Below are 12,633 nucleotides of genomic sequence, written 5' to 3' on the forward strand. Positions count from 1 at the left end.
ATATCCTAGTGATTGTGCACGTCCGCCTCGCTTAACGTTCTTGCGGTTCTCCGCGTGCAACTGATTACGTCGCGGCGTTCTTTAGCGTCGACGCCGATTTGTGGCGTGACGACGCGGGGCCCAAGCCCGACGGGCGCGCCTTGGCAGGCCCCGGCTAAATTTCTTCCGAAATTTTCTAGTTCTTCTTTATTTTTCTTCCGTAACCGTTAATGCGGCTCATACCGCTTGGTGCACACCTACAAATGAGGTATCAAAACCTGCAGAAAATTCACGCCATTCCAGCTATTACTTCTGGTGGGATTTGGCCTTAACGTGGCGACATAATTCGCAAAAAACTACGAAAAAAACCCCATTATAACTCAATGGGAAAAATCCTAGAAATACCCTATTTTTGAGGATTTGCTGTGTCGTCACAAATTCACCTAGAAATGCCATTCAAATTTCATTTTGTAGATACGTCTGTGATCTCTTCGAAAGTGAAGACGGCTCGTCGATACCAGTTACGGTTTGTCCACAATTTGCCTCTAAGCGACCCAAAGTTTCTCATTTTTCCTAAAGTTAGAGTGCGTCTCTGGCTGCTTAGAGTGAGAGATGAAGACAACTTTTTCAGCCCAAATCATTTTTGAAATCGCCATCACGCCCACAAATATCGCACGATTAGTATCAAAATCGGTCCTGACATTGATACGCCTGTCTGCTCCGGTAAAATGTTTTCGAAATTTATCTAGACCGTACGGTTTTCTGTCACGGTGCTTCAGAGCAAAGTCATGCGACAGGATTTTCTGAGGCTGTCTGAGGCTCTCTCCCATGTATTTGAATAGAATTTCAGATCTGGGCACAACATTTCTTTCTCTCATCACTGTAAATGCTCTGAGTGAGGTACAGATATGAATCTCGGGACTATCGCAGACGACACATAGGCCTCTCATACGCTCGAAACGCTTTTCGAATATGTATTACGGTTCCCGAACAAGAAGGATTTGTTTCCAATGCTTTTTTTCAGTAAACCGTGTTGGCTCAAACACACAATTGTGTGTTTGAGCATGTATGACTCACAGCTCACACCTGCTGAGACCATTATTTACCATGGCAACGGAACTCAAGAGGCTATTGGCTGCTGATTTGGACTACAAATTCGCATCGCTGTAGTTCTATCTATCCTCAGTTGAAACAGATCAGGACTGAGAACTGGCCTTTAGAACTACTGCTGCTATGGGCTGTATATAACTGATTTAACTCAGTAACTGTTACACATGGGATTATTTTGGAACTTTAAAATTAAGCATACTGAAAATTTCAAAATAAAAGCCTTGAATATTTTTACATCAGGTAATTGCTCTTTTTGGCTTTATTTGACTTTTTCATCCAAACCACTCTTACACGTGGTATTAGTTCAGAACTTTAAAATGAAGCATACTGAAAATTTCAAAATAAAAGCCTTGAATATTTTTACATGACGTAATTGCTCTTTTTGGCTTTATTTGACTTTTTCATCCAAAGCACTCTTACACGTGGTATTAGTTCAGAACTTTAAAATGAAGCATACTGAAAATTTCAAAATAAAAGCCTTGAATATTTTTACATCATGTAATTGCTCTTTTTGGCTTTATTTGACTTTTTCATCCAAAGCACTGTTACACGTGGTATTAGTTTGGCCCTTTGAAATGAAGCATTCTGAAAATTTCAAAATAAAAGCCTTGAATAATTTTACATGACGTAATTGCTCTTTTTGGCTTTATTTGACTTTTTCATCCAAAGCACTGTTACACGTGGTATTAGTTTGGCCCTTTGAAATGAAGCATACTGAAAATTTCAAAATAAAAGCCTTGAATATTTTTACATCAGCTACTTGTGTTTTGAGCATTATATAACTATTTTAACCCAAGGACTATTACGCATGGGATTAGTTTGGCCCTTTGAAATGAAGTTTAACAAAACTTCCAAAATAAAAGCCTTGACAACATTTTAAATCGTACCGAACGGTGCACGTCCGCCTCGCTTAACGTTCTTGCGGTTCTCCGCGTGCCACTGCTTACGTCGCGGCGTTCTTTGGCGTCGACGCAAATTTGTGGCGCGACGACGCCGGGCCCGAACCCCACGGCCGCGCCTTGGCAGGCCCCGGCTAAATTTCTTCAGAAATTTTGTTTTTCTAGTTCTTACATGTACTCCTGATATATAAAACTATGACAACTATATAGCATGGTCAAGAAAAAGTTTTAATTAAAAAGAAACAGGGAATGAGAGGGAAGTAGGTCAGCTATGCTAGCTTGACTTTGACAACCTTAACATGTAGATGTGCTGCAGAATTCAAAATATGAAAATGAAACAATGTTCACAGTTCTCTAACGGGTAACTTGGCTGAACTTTAAATTTTCACATAATGTCACGCAAGAAAGCGTCAGGCCTGAGGCGTTGCCTCAAACTACATCCTCCAATTAACTCAAATATTCTGAATTATCCCCAGCCAGAAGCTTGAGATATCGCAGATCAATAGTGATCTGTCCATATCAAATTGTGAACTGTAATCTTACCATAACTGAACATAAAGATAGTGGAAAAAATGATCTCAAAAGAACTCTCACTAATCTGGCATTTAACAAAGAAATATAATAGTAATACTAACTGGCCGAAAACTGGAAAAGTCAAAACAAAAATCATGTGTTTTTTTTATATGGTGTATGTAAATACAGTATGTAATTTAAGCTGAACATAAATATCCTAATTATATCCACTCCAGATGACTGTATCTGAATCAACCCATCACAAACTTACGCATATACAATCTAAAGAAAAGGAGCAGTCAGCGCAATAAATTGGTTTTAATACTTTCTGACAGGGTACAGATTTAAATAAACAGGATTTTCTGCAAAATGTAGAAGAAATGAACCAATCCTTTCTCTGTGACTGATGGGTCCAGAGGTGGCCAACTCAGGAAACCACAAATTATCAAGTCAAAGCACCATCCAGTCACATCAACCACGTCTTACTTTCTGTTGTTGCTCTGTGGTGTATATCTGATGTGTCTCTGTGCTTGTTTTCATGTCAACATAGGAATAAAGAGCTTAAAGGACATCAATTTACAGCGTTTTTATTTTTTTAAAGAATGTCAGGCTTTTATTTGAGCTCACTGCAAAAAGACAAAATCTTACCAATTATTTTCATCTAATTCCTACTGCAGATATCTTGGTATGCTTGAAATAAGACAAAATTAAAAGAAACAATTCTGCAAGATATAAGAGCTTGTTTTAAATCAATAATTCCTTAATATTGATGAAGAGGTATTAGTTCCTTTGGAAGATTATTTCACTTATAACAAGGCATTTTTGCGATAAGTGAGGCAATCTTCCAAGGGAACACGTATTTTTCCGTCAACATTAAGGAATTAACGTAAAACACGCTCCTACATTTTCCTGAAAAGTTACTTTAGTTTTATAGAAAATATTTGGCATTTTCTGTCCCACGTTAAATAATTGGTTAATAAAGTATCTAGAGGCACAGCCACCAATTTTTCCACTGAAATGTCTTGTGATTTAAAAAAAATAATATATATATCAAGTTGTTATACACTAAAAAAAGTAAACCTATTGGAAGAAATGCAAACCCACAGGGCCAAAGGTTTTCAGTTTAATACATTCTATTTATTTTTTTATTGCGCGTTATTCTTTTAAAAGGTCTTTCCTTCCTCTTTATTGTGCTTTTTGTCGTATATTCTATTATGTTATTTGGCCCGGTTGCACAGCGCATTGGTCAACTATAGTTGTGTTTAAAGTGCTGCATCAACAAAATTGACTCCGGACTGGAAATAAAGTGTTATCTCCCGACTCTTGGCTATGTTTTTGTTGATGCATTCATCCACCCACTGCCTCCTCCCCTCGCAGAGCTTGCCACTTTGTAACAATGTCACCGCATTCTCCCGCCTTTGCTTACCCTCATGATTACTACAGGGCTTACAGGAGATTTGTTGCCTGGAAGCGAACCGTTCCCCAGCACCTTGTGCTGCTTTCACACGGAGTCTTTGCACCAAGATAGTGCATCAAAAAAACAAAAAATCTGCACCAATGTAATTACGAAAGGTGAACACACACACACACACACACACACACACACACACACACACACACACACACACACAAAAAGAGAGATTATTTTCCAACGTAAAAAAAAAACAATGATTGCATCACGGAAGAGTGCAAAACACAAAGTCTGTGCAAGTATTTTTGGTCTAGTTTCTAGTGTGACGTCTGTTACTGGTTTTCACAACTGCTGACTGTATATGTTTATGTTGTTTTTTATATTTTCATAATGTAAAGCACTTTAAACTGCCATGTTGCTGAAATGTGCTGTGCAAATAAACTTGATTGATTAACTGGCTGATAGCGCAGATGTCTTAGTTCACTTGAAATAAAACAAAACTAACTTACAAGTAACTTTTCACCCAGATACGGCAAATTTTGTCAGAGTTAAATCAACACCGTGTCGAGCCTGTTTGGTCTTCGTCAGAATTGGTGTTAATTTAATTTAATTGAACACATTCAGAGTTATTTCAACTAGCGACTGAGAAATTTTAACATTTGAAATCGTAAAAGCAACTCAATCTCTCGTGGAAATATCTCTGAAAAAGTTAAATGAACACCAATTCTGAGAAGGACCAAAAAAATTTAAATATTGATGCAAAAGTACTAGTTCCATTGACAGATTTTATAAACTCATAACATGACATTTTTTACGTTACAAGTGAAATATTCTCCTAGTGGAACTAGTGCTTTTTCCACAATATTGAGGAATTATTGACTTACAACAAGCTCCAATATTTCGCTAAAAAAAAAGGTTATAGCGCAAGTTATGTTCTGTTGAGAAACCAGACCCGAAATACTCAGTGTTTTTTTCTTTTTCTTTTTGTCTTTTTTGCAGCGATAGCGAACAAAAACACACTACAAGTCACATTTTGTTCAGCCAGTCCTACATTCTCAGACAATCCGCCGTCACCCGTCATTTTCCACCGTCATGAACATCCATCTGGGATGAATTGATTGAGCCCTCAAACGGTATTGGCAGCTCGTCTCGCAGATGCGAGCGTTAAATCTCCAAATAAAGCGTCGCGGAGAAACCATCAAGCATCGTCTCTTTTCTAGGCAGTCACTGCAGGCAGATTGAAGGAGCCAGCGGTGAAGAAAAATGACATGCCACGCTGCCCGGTGGGGGGAGGAGAGGGATGGAGATGCCCTTCATGGATTACAGTACGGCAAATCGAGTTATTATCTATGACCACTGCATTCTGTTATTCCTCCCTCGCCTCCCGCCTTGTTTTGACTCGCGCTCTGATGAAGAGGGGAGCCGTATTTCCCCTCGGTATTTCCATACGGCCGCAATAATCCTCGACAGATTCGTTTTGATATTCCACGGTGTTTACGATAAGGGGCTTTTGCTGTACCCGATGCAGGCGGAGGGTTATGAATAAATTAAGACGCGGACGGATGGTGGAGTCCTACTAACTCAGAGGTCACATGTATCTCGCTGCCATTTAAAAGCAAAAAAAACAAAAAACAAACACACAGTCTGTTGAGGAACACGGCTGGAGAATGCATGGAGTCTGCTCGTGGAAGGAGCGGCTGTAAATGGGCAAGCCATCGAGGAGAGCCTGAATTATTCATGGCTCCCCTTTTTGTTGTGCAACACAACAAAACAAAAGGAATACGATGTTGGCAACAAGTTTCCGCGGCGTCTCCGCGCCACAGATCTTCATTCTGCTTTGATTCGATTCATTTGATCGATCGAGCCGTCGATCGATCAAATGAACGCAGTTGCGCGATCCAGGATGCCGGCGGTGCTTTTAACGACATTTTCGGGTAGTTTAACTCCGATAAATCACCCTCCTGCAGAACAGGACGCCCTAACATATCTACTTCTGAAGGTGCAGCGTCTCACTGACAGTGTTCCCAGCATGAAACATTAAATATGGCACTTTTCAAAGACGTCCTACAAAGAGACAGTTCATTTGTTCCTCTGCGGCTACAAGGACAGTTGAACATATGAATTACCTCTTCTGGATGTGCAGTGACTGACAGACATGCTAATCATGACTTTCAAGTGTATCTGTATTCACATTTTGGCAGCCAAACCATCGTGCAAGGCAATAAATATATGTACATATAAATATTCATTTTGTCTCGGTGAAGTACTTGGTGTGAAAACGCACCAAGTGCTTCACTGCCAACGTGGCATTAGCATATTTGAATTTTGTCATATTTCTACTTTTACCTCATGTCTAAATGAATCAGACCGTCAAATAAACTCTAATATATGCAACAGAGTATCAGAGCCGCTGCAGATAGAAAAATAAAAGGGGGAGGAAACTTCTGCCAAAAACCTCAGAGACTTTGAAATTAATTTCAGAAAGTTTTCTAGCAAATTCTTGACTTTTCAAACTCATAAATGTCCAAGTTTTGTCCAGAATAATTCTGAGATATTTTAGCGGAAATTCCCCCTCCCCCCTTTTTTATTTCTATCTACAACGGCCCTTATAAGGCGTTCTAAACACAAGACGAAAATACCATGAGTAAATACTAATCGCAGTTTAAATTTTATTTGTTGAAACTGGGAAAGCTATTCACATAAATCTGCGAAAATATAATTGCCATTCTTGTTAAATAAAAAAACCTTTGGCAAAATATTCTGCAAGCAGACGGAAGCTGTGTGTTGCGCCACATCTTATGTAAAACCAGCGCTCTTCACTGGAAAGTGTTTTTATTTTTATGTCACATAAAAATCCCAGCGTCTAATCCACTAGAGATTATTCTTGACATGGGTAGTGTCATTATTCGATGTTTTTTTTTTTTTAATCCAAGATTTTTCAGTGCTACACGCATCCGTGAAATCTCTGATTTTAAAATGCAATAAAGTTTCCTCAATATCAAATTATCCATGATCCAGAGCAGCTCCAGGTCGTAACACCAGCACTCCCAGGTTTGACGCTACTCCCCGAAACGCCTTCGTAAACTCAAAGTGTTTTAGAATAAATAAAAATGAACATGAAAGCCTGAAAGGTTGTCATTTTTTTTTAGCGCAACCACCAAATAAAATTTTAAGTGCTTAGAGGAAGAACAAAACATCCAAGGGTTTCATTTGATGATAACATCGTCCAAAACGCCACCTGAAATCTGTATACAGTGTATAGCGTCAAATGGAAAGGAGCCATGATGCAGGAGAATGTATCCAGATAAGATTGGCTGAAGCCCTTTTCACACTTCAGTTATTGGCTTAAAGAGAACGTCCTTGTGAACCCAGAGGGGTTCCTCTTTCGTAACTCGCAAAGACCCAACTGAGCCAGGTCAGAGTCATGTCGCCGTGGGCTTACACACAAGCAGCAAGCATAAAGGAAGGAGTTTTGTGATGGCAGCCTGACTGGCGTCACCCGCCGCCTCCCTGCTCTCGTCGCCTCATACGTCTCTCAGCGACGGATCGTCTTCACCCAACAAACCGACGGGCCTCAGTCAGAGAGAGTCGATGTGGAAGTTGATCAAATCTGCTAGTCAAAGCTTTCACTATCACTGCTGTGTCACGAGCGTAATGTCGAATAATCTAGTCTTTGTCTTTTTTAATGAAATCGGGTGAGTTTGTTCTCGTACGGTAATATATTCACAACTGTATCTCTCGCACGTTGGCTACAAGGGCCCATTCCTAAAATTTGGCAGCGGAAAGAATATTAATGTCTGCCAAAGCACCAGGAGGAGTAGATGCCACCGGGAGTATAATTTGAAGTGACACAAACAAAAGAACTACACCAAACAATATCAGTTTTGTTAGTTAGGATCCCAGAAAAAAAAAAACAACAACAACAAAGAACTGAGACGGATTTTTTTGTTGTTGTTTAATTAATTCCCATGCAAGCGAGCACACTCCTCTTCCTGAACCAAGGCATTTTTAACAAGATATTTAGAAAAGGAAAAAGAAGCATTTGTTTTCCTGCAGTCTGAGGTTCTCGTAAAGGAAATATCCTAAACATTCTTTTGGGCTGGGATTTAATGATTGGGTTCCTACGACATGAACCATTTACAATTCATGATTCTGTTTGTTAGTGCTGTCCCACGTTGAGTCAAAGTCTTATCTGTAGAAAGCCTATTGGAGTTCTGGTGAAAAAGCAACTTCAGACGAGGTTAAGTTCGTCAGCGTTTTCTAATAAGTTCCACTTTCGCTTATGATGAACATAAAGACCTTCCAGGAAGCAGAGCTTTCAGCACAACGTTTGAACTCGTTACCGATGCTCTTCCTTTGTTCTACCATGTGATAAAAAACTCACTCAACCAAAACATCATTCTGAGATGAATATTCATTGAATACCTGAAATGTTGAAGTACATAATCAGACGTCATTGAAAGCACAGGGACACGATACAAAGCTAGAGTTGATCGTATTTTTCTTACTTTAAAGTTGTTTGTCCCATTTCAACAATACATGGAGAATGTATGATGTTGATCCTTTTAGTCAGTATGCTGCAGTCAGTCTTTTTGTTTTATAACATTTCCGTTTGGAAGCATTCTACATTTATTGCTTGGAAAATCAGAGCGTTGATGCCTTTTGTGTGTGTAAATTTTCTGAAAACTATATTACACTCAAATCATCTGGATAATCTGTATAATTTCATGAGTCCAAAAATCCTCCCCCAAAATTTTGTGGATTTAAATAAGCTTCAGAGATGTGAACCTTTCAAAAACTATTTTGTAAATTTTATTTCAAAATCAAAGCAATTTAGTTATGCAATGATCAAATTCCACCTGCCTTCAGTGGGTAGTAAATTAGCAGGACGCACTTCGCCAAATGGCAAGCTGAATTATTTTCTATGACAAGTCATTTAAAGTTGCAGTATGTAACTTTTATAAAAATCACCCGCTTACACAAGGGTGATTGACAGCGCTGGCTCTGATTGGTTGTTTCTGACTGAGTAGGGCCACAGACAGGAGGAGGAGCTCCATTTTTCACAGATTATCCATCTCGTACTATTCTGTGACAACATAGTGACAGTTTTAATAAATATGTAAAAATATGTTGTTGTTTTTTTAAAGTCACTTTGCCAGTAGAGCAGGTCTGTACCTTTCTTTGTGAAACTAACAAAACAACATTATCTTTTTTGTTTTGTTTTGTTTTTGTCATGTCAATTCTGCCTGTGCATGGCTGCATGTCTAAAATTCTCTTCTTCTCCATGTCGTGCGGAGCAGTTCAGTGACTGGAGGTGCACCTCTCGCCAGCGGAAACGGAGAAAACATCCACGGTGGCCATTTAGAAAAAGAAAAAAAAAAGGCACAAGAAAACAAATGTGTTTTTGAAAAAGCATTCAGGGTGGTGAAGATGGTTAGACCGCCTCTGTTGCTCGTCGCTGCTGGGTTAGCGTTATTGGTACAGGGGGAAGCAGAATGTGGAAAAGAAACTCTAGTCATTGCCTTCTATCAGTTTCATTGTTTTTTTGCGTCATCTCCTGGGACTGAAACGAAGTGTAAAGTTCCAGGTAATAAAAAGACTCCCTCTTCCCCCACCCCCTAAAAGATTTGAACTGAAATGAAAAGAAAAGCTCAGACGGTTTGCAGAGTTTTCTTTTTTTGGGTTTTTTTTCCATCTCCATCTTCAGTGTGATTCACCAAACAACATCTTGCGCAGTTCAAAGCTTTCAGTTAGGGATCGAAAGCGGAAATTATTTTCGAGGCTTTAAGAAACAACTCGGCGCGGAGAGAATCCTCGCTTCGCAGCACTTTAAAGTTACTCGGCATCGAGATGCGGAGCCCAACGGGGACAAGGTGGATAAAATGGCACGCCCGCGGCCGGCCGGCCGTTTCAATGACGTGTGGGATGTAAACAACGCCTCCAGAGAAACACAGACACAGCAGCTCCAAAGTTCCTTCGCATTAACTTGGGTGGCACAACAGTTTGTACACAGATGAATAATCACACGTTGTCCTACGGCGATTGAAAAGAGATTTGGCTCGTGTCTCCTTTGTTCTGACAGCCCTTTTTTTTCCCCCCCTGTTTGGAACCCATTTCTCTTTTCCTCATCACTTCCCTCCGTCTATGCTTCGCTGGATGTCATTTCTGATTTCGGCAAAGACGTCCGCTGTTTTTATTCCGTGCCACGCGACAGCAGCCGCCGCCGCTGAATAAAAGCAGTAATGGCATGCCGCACGACAAAAAACAACATAAGTCCCACGTCTGGCGGTGTGTGGAGATGGAACAGCTGGGGGAACGAAGCTCGGCTCCCGCAGTCCCAATAAAATTCCACAGTTTATTTTGTTGCTTAGGGAAACTTTGACAAAAGAAAAAAATATATATATGTATATATATATATACACAGTACAGACCAAAAGTTTGGACACACCTTCTAATTCAATGGGTTTTCTTTGTTTTCATGACTATTTATAAGGCAAGAAATCCCACTTATTAACCTGACAGGGCACTTATGAAGTGAAAACCATTTGAAGCTCATCAAGAAAATGCAGAGTGTGTGCAAATCAGTAATCACAGCAAAAGGTTGCTACTTTGAAGAAACTAGAATATAAGGGGTATTTTCAATTGTTTTACACTTTTTTGTTTAGTGCATATTTCCACATGTGTTATTCATAGTTTTGATGCCTTCAGTGTGAATCTACAATGTCAATAGTCATGAAAATAAAGGAAACTCATTGAATTAAAAGGTGTGTCCAAACTTTTGGTCTGTACTGTATATATGTATGTTTAGGAAAAAATTTGCAACACCAAATCTACTTGGGTATTTTTGGTATAAAAAAAAAATGTCTTATCCACCTTTAAGTTCTCCATAAGCATCTAAGACTTACAAATAGTCTGAAATTGTAGCAGATATCTAGAGCTAAGCATGTATTAGCAAAGACCGGTGAAAAATAAGTAAAAAACAGAGTCATAGCTAAGTTTTAGCGGTGAGGCGCAAGAAGTCTAAGAAGACAAGGGGGCAGAATCCAACACAATGACTTGCAAAATGATTCACACCTCTTGCACTTTGTCAAGTTCCAACATAAATGTTACAGTTTTTTTTTTTTTATTGGGCTTTTAGGCGACAAAGAAGAACACATCGAGATCCCAATAAAACACATCGTATTCTGTGGCTGTAAGGTGACAAGGAGTGAAAATGTTGGTTTGTATGTGGAACACTAATATTTCACCCAATACGTTACTGAGTAGGGAGATATTCTGTGATTTCAAGTGTATCTGCTGGTTCACAGATCTCAGTAGTTCCACTTGTCCAACTTGGCTCTTTCTTATGACAGCAATATAGTTTGTGACCAATTTTGGCTTAAAAAATAAACAGTGAGCACGTCGATGAATATCAGAGCAACTGTTGTCAGTTGTCAGCTGATCAAACTTAAATATACTGCGTTAATTGGTCATTAGGGATCAAATGAAGTTCATCCAAGTTAATTTAAGTCTACAAGTCAGACTTCATTCAATTACTTGCGACCAAATTAACACATTTTTTAAGGTTAAAGCGACAGTCTCTTTTTTTCAGTGCACAAATCCCTGCTTTCTGATTCTCACAGATATAAAATCGCAGTCAAAAGTTTTCATCAACACTCGTGATATCTCACCGTTGACTCTGATCTGCATGACCGTTGCCATCCTAAAGAGCTAAGCTGCTAGCATGTTTCTAAGTGCAGCAGCTGAGGGGTCACATTACAAGTGAGGCCGTAGGAAGCTGCAGGTCTTTCATAACTCACACGTCTCAGCAATGTAAACATAAGTCGATAGTCAATGGATGTTGTATGCAATTACCCAATTATTGAAAGAATATCTAAGTTTGATAATATAATTATAAAGTCGAGAGGTCCCAGGAGGAAAATGTCTTCATTTCTCTTTGTATTCACAGTGAAAACGATTCACCTTTCCCCTGCTGAACGAGGATCCAAAAAGATTAAAATCCCATTTCCCCGTTAGTCTTCTTTGTGAGGCGTAGGAAGTCTGGCTGGACTGTACAAATGGATGCAAGCTTGCTCACCTCTTCATGGTAAAAAGTGGCTCATTAGAGGGATCAGTTTTCTGCCCCCTTTGTAGCTTTTCGCCGGACCGCTGGCTCTGATAAACCGCCTGAATCGGCGCTCTTTAATAATGACATATGACAGCAGGTCTGGGGATGGTGGCAGGTCAGAGGATGGGGTGGTGGGGGAGGAGAGGCAGGGGATGGATAAAGAAGCAATTTAAAAACTTGTAATAGGAGAACAAGTAAAAGAACCTTGAGCTGTTAAATTGATCATAACATTGACTATTGACCTCCATTTTCCTGTGTTTACCTATAATTGAGTGAGTCGTGACTTACACTATTAACAGAACAAAGGAGCAAAGAAGTTAAAAAGCAAACCCTGTTCGTAACCCAACTATTGATGCAGAACTGGTCAGTTTTCCTGTTTTTGTTTTTTGTTTAGCCCTACAAGATCCAAGTTTCAAGTCTCCAAACGTTGCCAGCCTAAAGAGCGAAGCTGCTAGCATGTTTTTGCTTAATTTAATTGTATGCAGTCCTTTAAGTGTCCTGTGAGTAGACATATTTGCCAATTTATCCATAGCAACTTGAACTTTCAATATCTATGAAGTTATTTTCGCAATTTAGAGTCTATTAAAAGAGCGACCCTCAGATTAATTTCACTC

At 39.4% G+C, this 12,633-nt stretch overlaps 1 protein-coding gene across 7 annotated transcripts in view; it reads right to left on the minus strand.

Moving 5' to 3' along the window:
• The window catches only part of lrfn1 (leucine rich repeat and fibronectin type III domain containing 1), a 212,761-nt gene that overhangs the window by 96,651 nt on the left and 103,477 nt on the right, over window positions 1-12,633 (minus strand). The gene's annotated exons all lie outside the window — the stretch shown is intronic.

Source organism: Xiphophorus maculatus, chromosome 18 (assembly GCF_002775205.1).
Source record: "Xiphophorus maculatus strain JP 163 A chromosome 18, X_maculatus-5.0-male, whole genome shotgun sequence".
Taxonomy (NCBI): Eukaryota; Metazoa; Chordata; class Actinopteri; order Cyprinodontiformes; family Poeciliidae; genus Xiphophorus; species Xiphophorus maculatus.